This window comes from Mesocricetus auratus, unplaced genomic scaffold (genome assembly GCF_017639785.1).
Source record: "Mesocricetus auratus isolate SY011 unplaced genomic scaffold, BCM_Maur_2.0 Super-Scaffold_100023, whole genome shotgun sequence".
Classification (NCBI taxonomy): domain Eukaryota; kingdom Metazoa; phylum Chordata; class Mammalia; order Rodentia; family Cricetidae; genus Mesocricetus; species Mesocricetus auratus.
Genome location: NW_024429204.1, coordinates 8,992,742 through 9,013,749, shown reverse-complemented (window position 1 = coordinate 9,013,749; position 21,008 = coordinate 8,992,742). Strand labels below are relative to the sequence as shown.

General features: G+C 40.9%; 1 long non-coding RNA gene across 1 annotated transcript in view; it reads right to left on the bottom strand.

Moving 5' to 3' along the window:
* LOC110341354 overlaps nt 1-21,008 on the bottom strand; it is a 69,977-nt gene that overhangs the window by 30,227 nt on the left and 18,742 nt on the right. Inside the window, exon 2 of the long non-coding RNA XR_005870562.1 lies at nt 10,487-10,604. This is a non-coding gene — a long non-coding RNA (uncharacterized LOC110341354). The remainder of the gene's footprint in view (nt 1-10,486; nt 10,605-21,008) is intronic.

Sequence of the window (21,008 nt, the reverse complement as noted above, 5' to 3'; positions counted from 1 at the left end):
AGTTTTCTTATGAAAAGTAGGACCTGGTCTTCCATGCCAGGGTCATCTGGGTCAGCTCTCCCAGGGCCAGTGAGGGGTAGGGCCATCTCTCCATCTCTGGATGGCCCTCATACTTCAATACGCATGATTCCCATGCACTCATGTGTTAACACGGGCAACAGACATTGACACATACCTCAGCTGCAGTAGGACCACAGACCCAGACATGGTCCTCAGCAGCAGCTTGGGCCCAGATGTCACTATGGCCCCGAGTAGCAGTTCAGGCCACTCAGATCTTTATGCAGCCTGGTGGCAACATGGTCTCCAGACTCCAACATGGCCCTAGGTGGTGGTCCAGACTCCAGGTATCCACATGTCCCTCAGTGGTTACAGCAGCCACTGACATCAACACAGATCTTGGCTGGGACAGGACCACAGATCCAGACATGGCCCCAGGAGCATCTAGGGCCTGGATGTCACCATAGTCCTCAGTGGGAGTACAGGTCAACCAGAACTATGTGGACCCAGCAACAAGATGAGCCTTGTACACCAACATGGTCTCAGATCTCAGAGCCCGGGCATCTGCATAACTTTTATTGGTGAGAGGAGCCATGGTAGGGCCACAGACTTAGACATGGCCCTCAGCAGCAGCATAGGTCCAGACATTACCATGGCGCTGGTGATAAGCAGGCCACACATGTCAGCCCAAATCCTCACCACCTTCATCTCTTCAGATTTGCCTCTTTCTACCTCACACGGACCATTCTGCATCTCTCTCTCCCTACCATATGTTCCCTCACCATAATGGCACAGGACTGCCTGGGTGGGCCTGTGGTTTTCTTTGACCCACCCAGGCCAAGCAGCACCAGGTGTTTCTAAAGTATTTTTGAAGGGACAGATCTCATGCTCAATGTCTGAATTGAATGGTGTGAGCAAAACTGACATAATCTCCTTACAAAGATTAGTGTTTAAGGGAGGAACAATAACCATTAAAAATCATATATTTTTAAATTCTACAGTGCAAACAAAGAGCTTAGAAGTCATCATTCCTGTTCACAACAAGAAGTGGTAGAATATGTTGAATGCTGGACGTCTATGACTTTGTTAATTGACTCGTGGCAAAGGGCTACGCTCAAATCTAGATTGGAAGATGGATGTGGACAGCCATGCTGAGATCTGCTTGCCTGGAGCACACTGTGATGATGTCACCATAGACCACAATGCATTGCAAGTCTCCAAGGAGTCCCTCGAGGAGAGAAAGGAACTGGGAACGGAATGAGGACTCCAGCTCCACTACAATGCATAAAATAGCCTCACTGAAAAAAATTTGAGAAAAAATGATGAACTAAGCAACATTGCAAATGAGTGGAAATCAATGGGTAAAGGCAAGAAGAATTACATAGATACATTGTAGTCTAGCTGATAAAGTTGTTGTTTTGTTTTACAGAGAGGTAAGCCAATGATTTGATGTCATTATCCAAGCTTTTTCTGATTGAACATTTTAGTGACTGGAAGGCAGATGAATGTAGCCAGATTTTCCATGTTTTCGTTAGGGGTTTAGATGAACAATGGGAGGTATCTAAATGAAAGGCCTGAAGTTGGAGATTTTGGTACAAACTCATACTTAGTTCAACGTGAAAGACTATCTCCGTCTCTGACTGTTTCTAGGACTGGGATAGAATACATGCAATATAGGCCTGATGTATCTTGTATGGACAGAAACAGTGAAGTGTTAAAAATGACAAAAGCCTCCTCTCAACAAGCAATGGTGAGGGCATATTTTAAGGCAGTAGAAAAACATATGATAGAACTATTGAAAGAAAGGTTATAACAATGTCAACGATGACATAAATAAGATTTTATTATGACTTCTGGTAATACTGGCAGGAACGTAAGATAAAGGATTAGATCTTGGGAACTGATCACAATTTGGAAGCAGATAACCCAGTCTGAGAGCATAGCTAGGTTAGACAGGCTACAACTCTCTACAGTCTTCCCCCAGGGACCTACCATCTCTTGCCAGCAATCATTCCACAGCCTCCTAAAACAGCACTGTCAAATGACATACAAGAGCTTGTGGGAGCATTTCAGATTCAAATCATACCAGCTATGGGGGGTGGTTATAAGATTACCTGTAATGTGCAGAGGTTAGAGATTACCTGGTGACAGAAGTCATCATTTTGGGGACCTAGGCAAAAGCAGCAAACAATTGACAGAGGAGAAAATGAAGGCGGAGAGTAGTGCAGGCAGGGAAAACTGCACATGTGAAGACCCCCTAGACATAACTAGCCTGATGAAATTGAAGGGAAGAAGAAGGGAATGTATTGTGAAATGAAAAGGCATGGCTGTGTGGTTCACTTAAAAGAACAGGGAGGATCTGGCCTATATGCCAAATATCCTTGTTCCCAGAGCACTGAAGATCATCTTGGAATTTTAACTGAGGAACTATCGTCATCTTCGGAGAAGAACTCTGGATGAAGTTCAGAATGTAAATTAAAGATGACAAGACGTGAATATTGGGCTGTAGCACAGAATGGGCCAGTACAGTGTGGTCCAGGTCGGAGATGATGGGAGTTTAATCCCAGAAAAAGAGCAGGCAAGAGAATGGATGGAAAGTCCCACTGAACTAGTAGTCTGAACATGAGTAAGCCCCTAAGCTTTCTTGTTCCATTAAAGTCCCTCTTGGGGATGACATTTGGGGAAGAATTCACTTAGTATTTACCCCTTAAAAACACCAGCTGTCTTACAGATTGGCAATACTTGGAAGTTGTTTAAAAAAGCATTATCACTTATGTCATAAAATTGATAGGTAATTTTCCTACTTAACAAAGCATTGTGTTTTCCCCTGGTGTTCACATTTTTTAAAAAGGTTTTAGCACTGAGAATCTAAAAACAGATCTTAAAGCAGGACAAGGAAGGAAGTGTTAAATGAGTTGAAATTATTTACCTTAGATACACAGATATGAGGTGATGATTTGATGACTGATTTTTTTTGGGGAGGGAGAACTGTAGTTACAGGAAATGATGCAGCCAATTGTTTCTCTTTTTTCATGGTGGCTTTAAAGGTAAGCAATGGCTTAGATTACTAGGAAGAAGTTTCAAAATATGAATAAGCATTATCAAATGCAAAACTCCCATGCCTAAGTCTCAAACTACATAGGACAATAGTGTACTTTGTATTCTGAATTTTCCCTCATGAAGCCAGGTGGTGGCCCAGAAGACACTTGGAGGTCTTGCTCATCCCTTTTCCATCTTGAGAGAGGAATAAGCGTCTATAGATTCTCACTTGGTGACAGCTGTTTTCATTTTCTTTTTTGTTATAAACTGTTATTTTAATAATTTATTTAAATTTATCTTATGTGCGTTGGTGTGAAGGTGTCAGATGCCCTGGAACTGGAGTCACAGACAGCTGTGGGCTGCTGTGTGGGTGCTGGGAATTGAACCCAGATCCTCTAGAAGAGCAGCCAGTGCTCTTAACTGGTGAGCCATCTCCCCAGCCCCTCATTTTGCTTCTTAATTCTTTCCTTAATGCAGCAAGAGTTCCTCTTCTACAGCTGTCAAACGCTCCTTTCTTCAGACTCTAAGAGGCCCATCTTTCTGGACGTGAAGAGAATAACAGCTGGCCCCTCCAAACTCCTTGTGAGTCTTATCTTTTCATTTGCTGCCCTTAAATTCTAGCTTCAAGGCTGTGGCATCAAACTTTCGTCCTCCTTTCTGCTCGGTGGTGAAATTCAGTTTATCCGCTTAGAGCTCAGACTCCTAAGTCATCTCTCTCCTCCCATTTTTCCCCCTTGGATTCTTGTGGAACATCTGAGATTAGGGAAGGGGTGGAGCAATGGTCTACGTGACACCAGGAAATGGCCTGATGAGGAGATTCTACAATTGCTTTCTGATCGAGTTTGTCTGCATTATGGGTGCTTTGCCCTATCAGCAAAGGGACCTGCATCTGTGGATGTTGTACACCCTTTGTCTTTAGTCATCTGGGCACCACAGACTATATTTATGTCACCTTTCCCACTAACTTTCTTCTAGTCCGGTGCTGGTTTCTGAGTCACTCTTGGATACAAGTGATTAACTGTCTAACTTTGTAGATGTGTTGCCACGTGGCTGGAGATCTTGACTTGAGGCAAGAGTGTCAGCTCACTTTCTGACCCTTCCTGTTTTTCCACTCTGTGGAACTGTGTGGTTGGGGGAATTGTCTCAGCGTTATGTAGTCTTTGTGGACCAATCCCAGAGTAGAAGGCCTGGATCTCCTAGCTGACCTGTTGACTGAGAACAGAAGTAAGTGTAGGAGGGCTGGTAAGATGGCTAGATGAGTTAAGATGTTTGCTATCATGCCTGATGACCTGAGTTTGATACCTGGGACACCACAGGTTACAAAGAGAGAATTGTCTCCGGTGAGTTGTCCCCTGTACTCCATGCTTGTGTACATGCACTCCTCCGTAGATAGACAGATAGCTAGACTGATAGAACATAGATGATATATAGGTAGAAGATAGATGGATAGACAGACAGGCAGATAAGGTAATCAATACATGAGTAAATTTTTGGAGTGGGCTTATTGCTAAACTCCTTTTCCCCTACACACACAGGCTTGAAACTTTATTGCTGTGAGAGAATCTGTGTAGTCACACATTCTTCTCTCCTCCATGTGTTGAATTTTTCAAACTTTGCTGTTTATTAGTTAATCCAAATTTTATAGCTTCCCAACTCCCCAGAATATTTTCAGGCATAAACTAAGCCAACACAAACTATTATGTCTTTCAAATGCCCAGCTACTGCTGTGAAGACCACTATGGAAACAAAACCTCAAATTTTGACACCATTTTCTTACTCATTTGCTTTGTATTTACTCTCTCAGGTATGAAAACCTCAGCTACACTTTTGGTTTTGTTTTCGGTAGCTTAATATTGAAATGTAATATATATCAAAGAAGTAATGGAGGGTACTACCTAGTGACTAGCTGTAAAAAGGTCAATGAGCCAATATCATCACCCACCAGGAATCAGAACATTATCAGTACCCTAGGAACTCAGTAGCCATTCCCATCCCAGACTTGACTTTACTTAGAAAGGAGCCATTGGTTCAACTTGTAGTATGATAATATATCCTATATTGAGACTTACATAAATGAAAGCATACACAATACATTTTGTGCCTAGCTTGCTTAACCAATATTACAACTGTGAGAACTACACCCATTGTTGCTTTACCAGCAATTTGTTTATTTCCACCACTGTACATATCATTGTGTATTTATTTCACTACGTACTTAACTTATTTTGTTGTTGATGGATATTTAAGTCATCCCTATACAAGGTTATTGCAGATAATGCTGAATTTACTCTTCGAAATTTGATTTGACATTCAGTATATATTTATCCACTGGGTAAACGTTTAGGGTAAAAACAACCTTTTCCTTGTTCAGTCAGTAGGCATGATTTTTATGACTTAAAAAGCTTTCTGCCTCAAAGTCTTGCCTCTCCTTAGTGACTTCTCCATCGTGTCTATGGAGGAATGTTTCCAAAAATCCTGTCCAGTCCAGTCACTTTTATTCTCAAACCACTTCAACTGTGTCCTATTGCGTTGGGGATGAACCACAAAGTCCTGGCACGGTCCACAGAGATTTCTGCAACTTGGCGTCTGCTCACTTCATCTTTCGCTCTTTGTTCAAGCTGAGCCTGGCTCACTTTTCCCACAGGGCTCCTTCCTAAACTTCCTCCTTTACCTCAAACGCCACTTCCTGTCATCTTGTGCTCGTCTCCCCTTCTTTATCTCGTTATCATTTTATCTGACGAATTCCAACCAACTCTCCCAGTCACGGCTTGTCATGGCCGAGATAGCAGAAATCTGAATTGAGAGCACAGTGCCAATAGCAGCATTCAAGTGAAACATGGGAAAAGTCCAAGCATTTTATGACATGCGGTGGGACCTTTGATGGTCAAAGCAATGCCTTGTGACATTATTTGTGCAGAAGGGGCCGTTTCCATCATGGAGTATCACCTGACATTTCCCATTAATTAGACAGTCATGTGTGTCATTTTTAGTGAAATACATCCTGTTGATTGAAAATTTCAGGTTTTTTTTAAATAAAAATAAACAATCTGGAGAGCTCATACAACACACCACAGTTAAGAATCTTCCCATAGAAAATGCCAAAGGGTAACTCATTATTGTATTTGTGTACAAAGACTGACAGTGGCATCTGTCCCTAGAGATTTCCTCATGAGACTTTCTTTCTCTTCTAGTAGGTCATCTGCAGATCTACTGCGAATCCCTTCCTTTTCTACTTTCTCCTGTAACAAAGCTGACTTCTTAACCCAGGCAGGCATCCCTTCCACATTTCCACGCTTTCCTGCTGCCTATGTTATCAATGCCACGAATCCCATTAAAATGATGTTTGCAGACATTTTATTTGCGCTTGTGCACCTAGGCTAGCGCCTGGTTTGTGATATTTTCATGAGCAACAGCGTTTGTGAACTGCTCAGTTCTATCTGTTCCCTTAAACCACTGCCATTTGTTTGCTCCGTCTGTGCCGACATGTTGCTTTGAGTTTGCTGAATAAAGCTGAGATAGAGCTAACACTGATTGATGATTTTTAGCATTGCACAAAGAAAGAGATTCATGGGTTTCTTGTACAAATCTTATCATAATAATTAGATTTCATACTCTCATCACACATAAGGCATAATATATTTCTTTGCCCTTTCCAGAGACGTTTCATTATATTCTCAGGAACATTTATACTGACTTATTTTTCCTGTTTCATTATTCCCTGCTTTCTGTCAGTTACTCCCGTGTTCTTATTTTGAACCTTAGTTCCCATCCATATCTGCTTGTTGTGTATAGTTATCACATTAAAATATAATTTTGTTCATTAGTTTTTTAAATTCACAGAGAGAATTTTAAAGAGATTGAAATGCTAAGCTTCTTGTTACAGTAATAATTAGAAGTTTAGTGGCAGCTTTGTCCTCCATGGCTGAGCTCCAGTTACTCAGGAGGTTGGCTGATGAGGTTATAATTAAAGACTGCTAACCCTGATAGGATTATAGGCCCTGCAAGTTTCAAAAGTTTTCCAAAACAGCTCAAATGACAAGATATGTATTCACTCGCTGATGTTTCAAATGGTACCTCACTGAAATATGATCCTTGGAGTCAATGGCAACTATGCTAATGTGAAAACTCACATTTTTCCCAAAGTAAATTACTGTTTCTCAAGAGAATATGGTACTTCCTACTACCACATGGCTTATTCTGATTGGTATTTGCCCATACTTTCTCGAGCAACAGATGAATAGTGTCAATCTTTCTCTGCTGCGTGTTTTGTGTCCTAATTGCTCCTAAATCTCTGTTCAGTCATATTTATAATCTTGTATTTGCCAAATATGAATACATCATTTATGCAATCAGTCCACCTCTGGCCTCATCCCATTGTCTAGTTTTATTAGCAGCAACTAAAGGAGTACTATTTAGTATCAATGTAATTTTAATTGTAAATACAATACAGACACTGAAACTATATGGAAATGAGGCCCTGGGTTCTATACTAAGAATTAGCAAAAAAAAAAAAAAATTCTTCAGCCGTACCACCAACTGATTGAGCCAAAAACTTCAGAAACAAAGCTCGGCTTTAGTTTTAGTTTACTACATTATTTCGTATACTGCCTCAGACTATGGAGAACGTTGCTTTTTAAGTTGTCTGGGATTTGCATACGACTTAGTGTCTCTTCCATAAAGAGTTAAAAAATTTTTAAATTATCAACCATATGACAGAGAAAATTTCCTATAAACTAGTTTTTAAAGAGGGGATGAGGAAGCTTGCTATCGGGCTACTCAAAGACTGGAGTGCAGAACCCATGAGTGGTCCCTGTCTCTATAACTTACCCAAGATGATCAATTGGTCCAGGAGAATGTGGATGCAAAAGTACAGATTGCGTGTCCTCAAGAAGCAATATGGAAGTGGGGTCAGGGGTTTGTTCACGAACAAAGCAAGCCTGGATGCTGAGCCAGTGGGAGACAATAAGTTGCTGTTTTTCTGTTGCCATGGAGACTTATTTGGACTAGATAAGACCTGTGATTGTGAGAGGGCAAATTGCCAGTACTCTTAAAATTTTCAGTGACCTGATAATTATGGTTTAGAGTATTACGCTGAGGACTATTGTCTGACACTGTATTAAAGAATATACCAGAATCTAAAGACTGCTGCCGTCTAGCTCTTACCTAATCATTCAGGGGTCAGAACAAGTTTAGCTTCTCAAGAGAGCTTTACCTGACTCTATAAGGATGCAGGGAAGATGTCTCTGTTGTGCTCCCGAGCATCCTGGGCTTGTCCTGTCATACATTTTCATCATCTTCTATAACATGAAGACCCTGATTGCTTATCTCTTCTCTAGTATATCAGACATTTATGAGGCATTGCTTTGACGAAGTCCAAATCTCCCTACCAGGTTTTCTAGTAAGGTCCACAGAACCTTTCATGTAGATGACTAACACTTACTATGGCTTCATGGAAACTCACATAATGGGTCAGAGATGACTAACACTTACTATGGCTACATGGTAAATCACATACATGGGTCACAAGGGAAAAAAAGAAGACTCTGTAAAGCTCCGTGTTCTTCCTGTATGATCTTCCATCCCACAAAGAGGCACACCAAATGTTCTCCACCAATACAAATGGTGCATGGCCATACAACATTTCTGCCTACACGAGCCCATTGCAGAATATGCCCACAACTATTGATGGCAGTTGGTCAAATTGCATCCTCTGCAGAGAAAGCAAATGAATTCTATACCCTCCGATGTAAATCAAATACACAGCATGAACTCTGTAGCTGTATAAAGTGGCCACACTATAGTTCACCAGTTAAATATTTACTGAGAATGCCAAAGGAGCCAAATTCATATTTATCAGGCAAGGCCGACTTTGGAAGCAGACCTGTCCTTCTAAGGATTACAGTGTTGGGACAAGGACCACATCTCCCACAATCCTCACTTTTTCTCCAGAAACTCAAGATACTGACAATCTTCAGGAAGTAATTGGTAAATGAATTTACTAAGGCAAATCTGATGAAACAATAGAGGACGCTCTCTCTCTCTCTCTCTCTCTCTCTCTCTCTCTCTCTCTCTCTCTCTCTCTCTCTCTCTCTCTCTCTCTGTGTGTGTGTGTGCTGTCTTAGTGCCAGCAGCAAATAATATATTACATCTAGTATAGTATAGACACTTGGAAACAGAAGACTAAGCAACAATAATGGAAGCTATTCTGAGACACACACACACACACACACACACACACACAGGCATTCACGCACACACGCATTCATAAATTATTTCTAGTATATGTATGATATTAGAGCAAAATAAAATTAGAAGCTACGCAAAGAAACATCCAGACGTATGAAGGAAGAGATGAAATGAAGTACACGCACATTTTTTTTTAACTGAGCTCTGTCCTCATTCATGCTTTCCTGTTTGTAGGCAGACTGGAGCTCCTTTTGGAGAGCTATGAAGCAATGGCTACTGCCTCAAGAAGCTGCGCTATAGGGCAGCATAAGCGGAGGATTTAGGATCTGTGAATCCTAGAACCAGTTCATTCAGGGCCACCAGTTCCTCGGGGATTCAAATATAGTGCTGACTTTAGAAAAGCCTTTGTTTCCTTGTCTGAAAAATAGAGAGTAAGTTGCAAATTTTTCTCCACAAAGGCACTTTGAGGATTCCATGATGCTTCTACATAATGTAATACACGAGGTCATGAGGAAGAATCACCCAAGCTTCAGGAGTGGGCTTATACAACATTGGGTGGGGAGAATTGACACATTTTGCCACTTTGCAACTCATCTAGAACTAGGCTGCACACGTTGCTATGCCCACCAACATGATCCCATGAGTTCTGGCTTTGGGTTCAGATGTCAGGAAATAATTTCTCCTTATTCAGTAAGATGAGGTTTAAAAAGGGTATTTACATCAGATGATTCCTGGGCGAATTAAATGATATGATGCATGCTGAATGACTAGCCAAATCCCGGCACATATGTGTTCAACACGTGGGAACTACTATGAAGTTTTGGTTCCTGTAGAGGAACTTTTTCTTTTTGTTTGATAGAGTAGAAAGATGACCTTTTGATGACCTAACACAGCTCTATCAGAGGAAAAACAAGGCATTCATTAAAAGGTCACGTTTAGTTGTTCTTTAGAGTGTAGATGTATAGAAGGGATTTAGTTAAAAGAGGAAGAAGTCTTGACACAACGCAGACCATGGCATAAATGCAAGTTGTAGATAATTTAAATAATTTACACTCCTGACCAAGACGTCAAATTATTGGAGATGTTTTTTTCCAAAATAGCATCTGACTTGTCTTCTCAGACCCTCCTCTTTAAAAGAAGGCACAGCTAATTGGGAGAGAAAGTGTCCTGGACTTCTGAGTCTATCAAAACATGCTGTCTGTCACTGCTCTCTCCATCACCACCGAGTAAACAGAATGTCTGCACCATCAATTAGGGTACTCACATTTGCTTCCTCATCACTACTGTCCTGCTTGTTCTGATGTCCTTCATTTCTCCTGATAAAATAACAATGCCGACATGGTTCGTTCAGAGCCTCAAACGCTGTCACATTTCTTTTAATCCTAGGAGTTAAGATAAAATATAGACATTGGTTTAGTGCTGTACATTGTGGCCTGCTTGTCCTTCAGTTTTGAAGTTTCAAATTTTAATTTTTCTGTTTCTCTACACAGAGAACTGACTGGCATTTTTGCTAATGCCACGGGGAAAGAAATTAGGAATGACTTTTTGTCGAGAATTACAAAGAACTGTGTAAACACCAATTTAATTAGAATTTGACAAGACAACCCGAAGCAGAAATTATCTGCCTGACACTTGGTTGACACTTATACTTGGCAGGATACCTCTCAGACGGGCAACATTTGGGCATGACTTAGGGAGTTTAAATATATCACCCGAGGCTCCAGCCCCACTCATAGCCCATCAAACCTCAATCTCTGAAGATGGGCTCTGAGACTTTAATATTTAAAACAGCTATCTCCCCACTTGACTCTGAAAAATATGGCGATCCCAATATAAATGAGAGGGAATCCATGTAAGGCCCTCGAGACTACAGGCTATAAGGGTTTAAGAAAACACAAACACAGCAAAAAACAAAGCTCAAGGCAGCTAACCAAACCAAAACATAAACGAAATAAGACAATATGATATTCTAGTTAAAACTGTACAAAAAGAAAGACAGAAAAAAAGAAAAGAAAGACTACATGTGGTTTATCAGAGAAAGCTGTACGAACTCATACTCCCAGAGTAAGACTCAGGGCTTCATGATCTTCTCAAATTCCACAAGCACAATGCATCCTCGGAGGTCTCTTTCTCTTTGGTTTTCTCCACAGTTTCAGCAGACGGGTGCTACACACCCCAATTACACCACGACTCCAGAAAAGCAGTGCTCTCCATCTTCTTTTCTTTCCCGGGGGACCATGGGAGATTTTCTTCAGTGCAACACACTTCACCCACCTATACCCCTACTCTCTAACGCATTTCAATTCCCAAGGGACCGCCACTATGAAAATGTGTATGCAGATCTCTGGCTGTAACAGATGACTGTATAGAATTCCCACCCATAGAGAACTGTCTACAGAAAGCAGAAGGAATTCCAAAAGATTCCTGTCCTATTCCTGAAATCTCAACCGCCCCCCTCCAATCCATCCTCTGCAGCACCCATCTTGGTTCCCACAAGACTTAAACACAGCAGGCCTCTGAACTAAGGCAACTCTTGTATTTAGAAAATGGCACTCCAAATGAAGAGAGAGGAAGAAGAAAGGACGTCTGTAAGAAAGGACCCAGTCATTTCGTTGACGTCTAAGTGTTCCACCCACTTTAACTCCCTGGATTAGCCTTGCTGGCTATCTCCTCTGCACTCAGGAGCCAGGACACTTAATATGGGAGTAACAGCACAGCAGGTCACTTTTCTTCTTAGAAATCTCTAATGGTGTGCTGGTTAGGTTTTTTGGCTTGTGTTTTTTGTTTTGTTTTCATCTTGACAGAAACTAGAGTCATCTAGAAGTAGGGAACCCCAATCGGGGAGCTATGTCCAACAAGTTGGCCAGTTGGCAAGTTTTGTAGGGAGATTTTCTTCATTAATGATTGACGGAAGGCCCAGCTCACTGTACCTTGTGCCGACCCCCAGGGAGATAGTCCTGGATTGTGTAAGAACACAAACTCAGCAGGCCATGGAGCAATACCATATAGACCATGCTGTTTGGCTCAATTTTGAACATCTGTCACACAGAATAAATACTGCTTCTTGTACTAAACTTTGCTTAAATTTAATGAGCAGGGCACATAGCACTCTACAGACCATGGTGTGCAGCTCAACTCTGAATGTTTGCCATGTAGAATAAACACAATATCTCAAACAATTAGATTATTATTTTTATGAGAACATATTTTCCTAGGACAAAATCCTTTGCATGACATGTTGGAAACACTTAGGAAATGTAAGATGCATGCCACATACATCATCACAGCGGTACTTTCAAATGCAGTCTTGCTCACTTTGGGCAAAGAGCCAAGATGGTGGCACTGGGAAGAGTTTAGACAAGGAGGAGAAAATTATTTGTCAATATAGACAACTCCTGACTAACTGCTAGAAATTATGCAATACTCATCAGTTTTACCCAACTTCCCATTGTGTGTATCTTAGTTGTTCTTTAGAGGCATATGCTGATAGTGTGAGTAGGAATATGATAATTACAGGACAACACACACAGTACATGTCAATACTAACAATTCTGCAATTGAATGAAAGCATGTAGCAGTAATAACAGCCTGAACCTAAGCATTTAGACAAATTTGTTTACAGGTTGCCTGATGTATAAACCTGGCTAAATGTATAAATTTGGCTAAATTAAATCTCTGAATTGCTCATTTATTTACTTCTAACTCAGGAATAATTTACACCTAAGTTTCTAGAATGGTTTATATCAAGTGAGTCAAATTCTGCATGTAGCATTTGACACACAGAAAATACAGAACTATAACCATAGTGTCTGATATTGTTATCCTGACTATTTAAATATATTCCAATCATCTTACATGTAATTGGATTGTTGTTGAGAATAGTTGACCCTAAGTTCCAAGACATCCCTTGACTTGCCTCAATACCAAATTGTAAAATGTTTAAGATTTTAAGAAGGCCACTATGAATAAATGGCTTCCAAAATTTGTAGCCAGAAGAACATCTGGTAAGAAAATAGCAAAGGCTATGCACTTTGGCAAGGATGATAATAAAAGAGCACTGTTTCAACCCTGGGAACTTAATGCTGTGAGCTTTGTTGTTTTTATGCAGTCTATATTGTGAGACAATCCAACATACATTTTATGAACTCTATACTATAAGATAAATACTTAGAATTGACCAGCATTGTACACAATAATGATGGGTCATTCCAGATTTTTTTAAAAAAAACACCATTTTTTTCACATAAAGGAGATTGTTCAGGGTAAAACACTTGCCCTCCAAGTGTGAGGATCCGACTTTGGGTTCTCAGAACACACACAACTTGGGTACAATACCACATGTCTGTAACCCCAGTTCTTCTGTGGCGTACTAGAATAGGAAGACACAACAATCTCCAGAGTCTTGACGATCAGCTGGCAGCAACTCAGATACCCTGCCTCAAACAAGGTGGACAATGACAGATACCCAAGGATGTCCTCTAACCTCCTCATGCACATTGTGGTGTGTGTACTTACACTCACACACATGAATGCATGCAGACTACATACATTATGTATATTATATTATACATACACACAGACACACGTACAAATACACAAACACGAATTACGCATATATGCAAACACATTCAACTGCATTCAGTAAGTATGCACCATACTATTTTCCATGAAAAGCCATACCTCAACAGGACTGTGCCAAAAGGAATTCTTACCAAATTGAAATCTTTACTTTTGATTTTCTGAAGTTCAGCAAGAGACCAAGGGAGCTGTCATCCCAAAGGCTTTCTCTAAGTTTCGCGTAATGAATCATTTAGAAGGAACATCTGTTGAGTCTAGAAGTGAACCATTGGGAGCTGAAAACATTCTTTGGCAAACAGAAGAGCTGAACCCGTGTCACAGACAGCTTCACAAATAAATTCCAAGGTTAAAACAAGAAGCAGAATTAGAATCAGCTCTTGTGACTACCGTCATGTTACACGGCACTGTGTCAACCGTTCTGTTTTTGTTCAATAGTGAAATCTCATCTCTAAAACTCTCCTCGGAGAATCATTCAATGGAATTTTAATTACTGCTTTCCCTGATTACAAGGCACTCCAGCTCTGCTGTCTAAACTCAGTGTGTGCGTACACTTCTTTTTCTGAACTTTAGTTACACTGAAAACCCGAAGTACCTCCTCTCATCTGGGATCAATTCTTGGGGAGCAAAATCTTGTGCCAGAAAGATAGTAAACTTGTAATCAGGCTGCTTGGGTCTGCTGCAGACAAGCTGTGGGAATTCAGATAATTCAGATGACTAACTTCTATTTGGCAGCATGGACTTGTCTCATACATCATTTCCTCAAATCATCATATCTGCCTTGTACAACTGCTATACTGAATAAATGAGCATTTGATGTTCTCATTACAGAATAATGTTAAGTGCCGTCCCTTCCATCTTTACAAAATTCTACGCCAAGTATAATGAAACCTTGTGATGACCCTGGAAGACAGGACACACGCAGAAAGCAGCAACAGTGGGAAGAATTTTTGCACTGGTCCTTTGATCTGCTAGGTGGGTAGTGTCAAATTAGTGTATCCAGCATATCTGATGATCACCTTAGAAGATGAACATTCCTTTAGCATTTTATTTAGCATCCAATTGTCTGTTACAATGTTTTAACAGTACTATGATAGGTATCTATTGACTGACTCCTTGTGTGTACAAGCTTTTGTGTGTGTGTGTGTGTGTTCACACATATATATGTGCGGGTACACATAGTGTCAAAGGATGATGTCAAACAACTTTCTCAATTGTCTGACATCTCACTGAAGCTGGTGCTCACTGCTTTAGCTAGGGACTTGGCTGCACAGCAAGTCCCAAGGAGTCATATTCTCCACCTCTCTAGTGCTGAAGTTACAGATGTGTACAGCTGTGTCTGGCTTATAAGTGACTTCTGAGGATCTGAGCTCAGGTCCTCATAATTGCACAGTGAACACTTTACTGAATGAGTGATCTTCATAGCCTCTGTAGACACTTTGCATATCTCACTTAATTTCAGTAGCAGAATTGGCATTCTTTTAGAGAATTAAAATATTTTATTAATTATTTGAGGGTTTCACACAGTGTATTTTTAATCATCTTCACCCTCAACTCTTTTTGCAACTCCTCCCAGATCAACCCATCCTTCCTGACTACCCAATGCTGTGTTCTCTTAATTTTTAAAAATAGTAACCCATCACTTCCAACTTATGCTGTTCATAGACTCCTGGGTATGAGAGCATTCATTGGAATAGAGTTGGCCTACCATGAATCACATCTGCTATGTCATGTCAGAGGAGCAGTAGGTGGCCACTGACTTCAGGGGATCACCCCACCAGCATGCAAGGCACTGATGGGTGAATCTGGAATAGACAAGACCCTGAGGACTTTGGCCCCAGGATGTCTTTTACTACTGCTGAGTCTTTACGTGTTTGTCACTGGCACTTTTCTCTGGTATCTGGTATGATGTGAATGGGTGTGAGGAGATCCCCCAGTGCCTCTTAATATGATATGATTATCACATGGAAATATCCCATTCTACTGGGCATTTTTACCTGTGAATTATTATGAAGATGATTTCTTCCTAAGCCGCTTAACTGAAGCAATGATTTTATACAACAATAGCGTTAGTTTAAATAGGATTTTGATGATTTCAGGTCTTGACTAAATATAGTGAGGAATTGTGATAGAGGTGAGCTTAGTGGGAATACTGTTATCGGTAAAAGTAAGAGATAGTGTTGCCCCAACCCCTGATAGAGCAGGGGCTGCAGAAGATAGAAAATAAAACCAAGGAAATGTCACACAAATGGTTTCTCTTGTGGAGACGTTTAGACTGCGGCTTACATTAATGGTTAAGCAAAACAGTTGATTCCCAGAAGCTAAGTTTGCTCAAGTTCTTTTCATCTTAATTGTTGAGAGACGTGTTCACAGGTTTTGGTGAGCATCGGAGCCGAAACAAAGATTTAAATATGACTTACGGTCATGTTAAGATGCTTTTGAGGTGAAAAACCTTGGGAAACAATCTAAAGTTTAAGAATGGCACATAGTTGAGTTGGAAAACAAGAACAAAGCAGCCCAATTATCATTAGCTGGCGTGCCTTGCTTGCTAGGATTGGTTGATGATCAAAGTTGGTGATTAACTCCTTGGGCCCATTTTTGCTCCCAGCTTCCTGATATTAAAAAAAAACTGTTGATGAATGGGTACGCATCCTGAGGATTTAAAGTAGAGAAGACTGATTGTTTTTCATATATAAAAGTTTAGGTTTGTGATTCTTTTAAGATTCCTTTTAAGAACCTTCTGAGACAAATAATAAAGTGATTGGCTCTTTCTTTGTAGACATAAAATGCAACCTGCCAGTAAAAGACCTGACTGAGAAAACTACATTGCTTGTTTACACTCTGTTAGTCTATAATAAGTTGCTTGGATATGAATGTGTGTGGGTTCTAGGGATAATTTATTTTTCACCTAATATAAGTGAAGTATTCAATTATGTAAGGGAAATTGGAAACATGTTTTCTTACCTGTATTCATTATAATTGCTCACTTGAAAAATATAACGCAATCACAATATAAATTTTTACATTGCTTGAAAGATTCTGTTGGGATGTATAAACTATAAAGGAAAAAATAAAGAAAAAAGGAGAGAGAAAAGAAAAGAGATAAAGAGAAAGACCCTAAGAGAGAGAGTGTGTGTGTTTTCACTGGCCCCAGAGAGTTAAGTTTATCCCCCATTGCTGTCCCCTGAGAATTAAGTATTACTACCTCCTATAGAAAAGTCAAGTTGAGTGATACTCCCCTGACTCCACTGACTCCTCCTCCAACCACAGCTACTGGAGGCTGGTCCTCATGGCAGCAGTATACATCCTGCAGCATACATTCTGGCTCTCTCATCTCCAGAAGCCACCAACTATCACTCAATCCTCAGCTAGGGATGGAGGATCACAAATACCTTCCAACTCCATGATCGACTGTTGATTGGTTTTGTCTTGTGTAGGCCATGACAGTTGCTATGTATTGGTAGATCAAAGGTCCTGTCATGTTCAGAAAATGTTATTGTCCCCATTTATTCCTGACTTCTGGCTTCAATAATATGTCTGTCTCCTCTTCCGCAACAGTCTGTGAGCCTTGGGTAGGGAGTGTAATATAGATGTTCCTTTTGTGGCAGAACACTGACGCCAGGCCAGTCTCTGTGCTTGAACCAGTTTCAAGTTGGGTTTCTGAGTTAACTCACAGTCCCATTGCACACTGAAATTTCTCTGATGGACTCTGAAAGCTGTGCTAATTTATGGATAGAGAGGAGGACGACGTGATGCTATAACCATTTAGCCAACTGATAGCGTTAATAATAAGATCCAGTGTCTGTAAACTCCCCAATCATGGGTCGTTGGTCAGATTTATGGTACTAGCCATTCATTGCCTCCTGTGGAGTGGGCCTTAAATCCAATCAGAAAGTTGCTGGTTACCCTCTATAATATCCATAATACTATTGAATTTATGGGCATATCATATATATGTGTGTGTGTGTGTGTGTGTGTGTGTGTGAGTGTGTGTGTGTGTGTGTGTGTGTACATATACAACATAGACTAACACACAAAAATGTTTAACTGGAGTTACCTGATACAGGGGCTTATATCATCCCAGAAGCCATGGGTTTCCAAATAAAAGATCCAGTGCCAGATAGAGACGCCTCCCCTAGAATTGTTGGTCCGCAGTGTCCCAGAGAACCCCCAACTCAATACAGGCTATTGACACCGCTCTTGGTTTCCCACTAGAACTTGGTAAGGTATTGCTGCAGTTGTCACACATGTTGGTCACGGGATTCAGATAAATCAATTTGGTACTCACTAGGAAGCTCCCTCCTCTTTGGCCAGCTTCTATGGCACTGATAATTGTTAAATAGGCTGCTTTGGATTGGGGGTTTGTAAAAGGAGTTCTTAAGTGGTCTAGATAATAAAAACCCAGATCAGATATAGAGGGAAACGCTGAGAGATCAGAGAGAAGGAGCAAGCCACAGCACACCTTACCTCCTTAGCATCTCTGCAGACAAGAGAGCGATTTCCTGTTTGTCCCTTTTTATATAGTGTTACTGCCCAGCTACCTCACTTCCTGTCTGTCTATACAGCCCTCCAGATCTCTATGGTTAGCTAGTGGCAAGCTCCGTTCTCTGACCCCCAGATAGGCTTTATTTGCGCAGGAAAGGTATCACCACAGGGGTTAACCATCAACAATCTTCCCTAGCATTGGGCCCTGTGAATCATTAGGTTTTTGACAACATTCCAAGAGTATAACCTAAGTTTGTGTGGATGCACTGGGACTGACTCTGACTGCAGCTGCTAAGGGAACTCTTCTATATCCTGTAATTTATTGAGAAATACACGTTGACTGAATAAGTTCTTGTTAAAAATACGAATGTAGAATTTAGATGATGCAGAATAGGAAAGATTTGCATTCTGTTTCCTCCTCTACACACAAATCTATGAAAACCCCACAGATTTTATGTTAACAGCTGCTGATTCTATCCCTCTACCAAGGACCCAGGAGAGGGCCTAGCTTCCTAAGGGATTCCGTAGACATCAGTGCCTTTGCAACCGGGAAGTGTAAGTGAGTCAAGCCTACTTTTAGAAATAAGCAGGACAGTCTCTTTCCATAGTTTGAACAATGTTTGCTTTTCAATACTTTGTGTTATCTTTTCCCTCCGGCTCCCTAGAAAATTATTCATTTATGTGCAGTGAGTATGATTTCTATCTAATTATTTTGTGGTGTGATAGCAGTTATGTAAATCACTGAATTAGGTTAGCCTTAACTTTTGAGTGCAATGCAAACTTTTGCATTCCCAGTAACCATGATTAGCTGTTCCTGTAGTGTGTTAGTTGGTGTGGTTTCAATTACAACAGCAGAAACTGAGAATCACTCCAGTATAAACAAGAAAGAACTTCACTGGGCTGCGTTACAATCGTGCAGTCATCGTCTGCAAGAGGATTTAATTCAGTGGCTCTCCTCTTAACATCAGGGACTCAGAATGTTTGTCCTTCTGCTCTACTCTTTAAAGCGGCTGGCTAAGCATCCTACGGTCCTCTCTTTATCACCATTAGATGGCTGCTTGCAGCAACTGAGCAGCATGGCCCATGTCTCAAGACTGTAAGAGAGAAATGCCCAAAGACTGAGTGCAGGCCTTCCATTTCAGTTTGACTGAGGACACTAAACACAGAAGCCCATTCCTGCATCAGTACCAGTTGCGGGGGCTGGGGTGGGAGGGCTTTCATGTGCTACCGATTACTGTGATACTGTGATCAATTATCCACGGCAGATGCTTGGGATTACATCAATTTCCTCTTAGTCATGGAGACTCTGTGCTGGGGTGGAAGAAAAAAAAAACAAACAAGATTTGGTTCAAGAAGGTTTAAAAAAAAATTCCTCTGCAAACGTCCCTGGCTTAATAATCAGCAGAGGAATGGTATCACGGTTTGAATTTTAAATTTGCTCTATGGGTTTACATTTTAAACGCCAAGTTCCCAGGATGGGGTTCTATTCTGAACAGTGTAGAAACCTGGGGGATTGTGGGGCCTGACTGACAGACGTAGGTCATGCCGTGAGTCTTTGACACTTCTACTCAGCCCTGCCTTTGCCTTTGGATGCATGAACAAGCGGCCTAGACATGTTCCCAGCATCATGGATGGAGTCGCTCCTGTTGCCCTGCCTTTGCTATCACGATGGGCTGAAATCATGAGACGAAAGAAGGCTTGTGTCCTTTAAGTGATTTCTAATAGGTATGTTAATCACAGCAACACACAAATGTTCCTAATAGCCAAAAGATGATATGATGGACCAATAACCATCTCACAGTTCTTCCCATGAGTAAGATGTGGTGGGAATACTTTAGATACTTATAAATGTTTGAGCAATTTAGGATTGGAACTTTCTAGATACCTGAAAATATCTCTGCTGCTGGTATTCAAGTAGTGAACAAGATTGAAAAAAGGTCATGTGGATTATGAAATTTAGTGCAATAGTAATGGGCCAACTGGTATGCACTTGCTAAATTCAAAATACTCCCTGATACTCCTAAAATTTTGTTCACCAATATCTCATTCATTCTGTGTGAGCTGCTCACAATAAGGCTGCTTCACAATTTAGGTTCCTCAAGAGGATCAGTTGCTTGTGACTTGGTAAAAGGAGTTCTTAGTTGGTGTAGATAATAAAAAGCCAGAATCAGATACAGAGGGAAACGCTGAGAGATCAGAGAGAAGGAACAAGCCACAGCCACACCTCCTAAGTGTCTCAGCAGACAAGAGAGCAATTTCCTGTTTCTCCCTGCTTATATCCTGTCTCTGCCCAGCTATGTCATTTCCTGTCTGTCTGTACAGACCTCCAGACCTCTATGGTTAGCTAGTGCCAAGGTCCATTCTCTGACCCCCAGACAGGCTTTATTTGTGCAAGAAAGATGTCATCACATGACTCTATTCTGTCACAATCCTCAGATACACTGGTTGTGTCTAAATCTGAAGCCCTCGCCAACCCAGGTTCATGTAGTACACAGTCATCTCACTGTGTTGACAGCCTCTAGCACTAACAGCAGAACTGAATCTGAAAGGTTAAACATATCTTTTATGCAAATAAGCCAAAGCTACTGTCTCCAGAGAAGTGAATAAATGATTGCTCATGCTAAAATCAATTTCACCAAAGGAAAGAATTGATGCCATCCAATTAAACCTGTTGGACTCCAAAGGCCAAATTTTTGTCAGACTTTGTGACATAAGACAACGAGTCG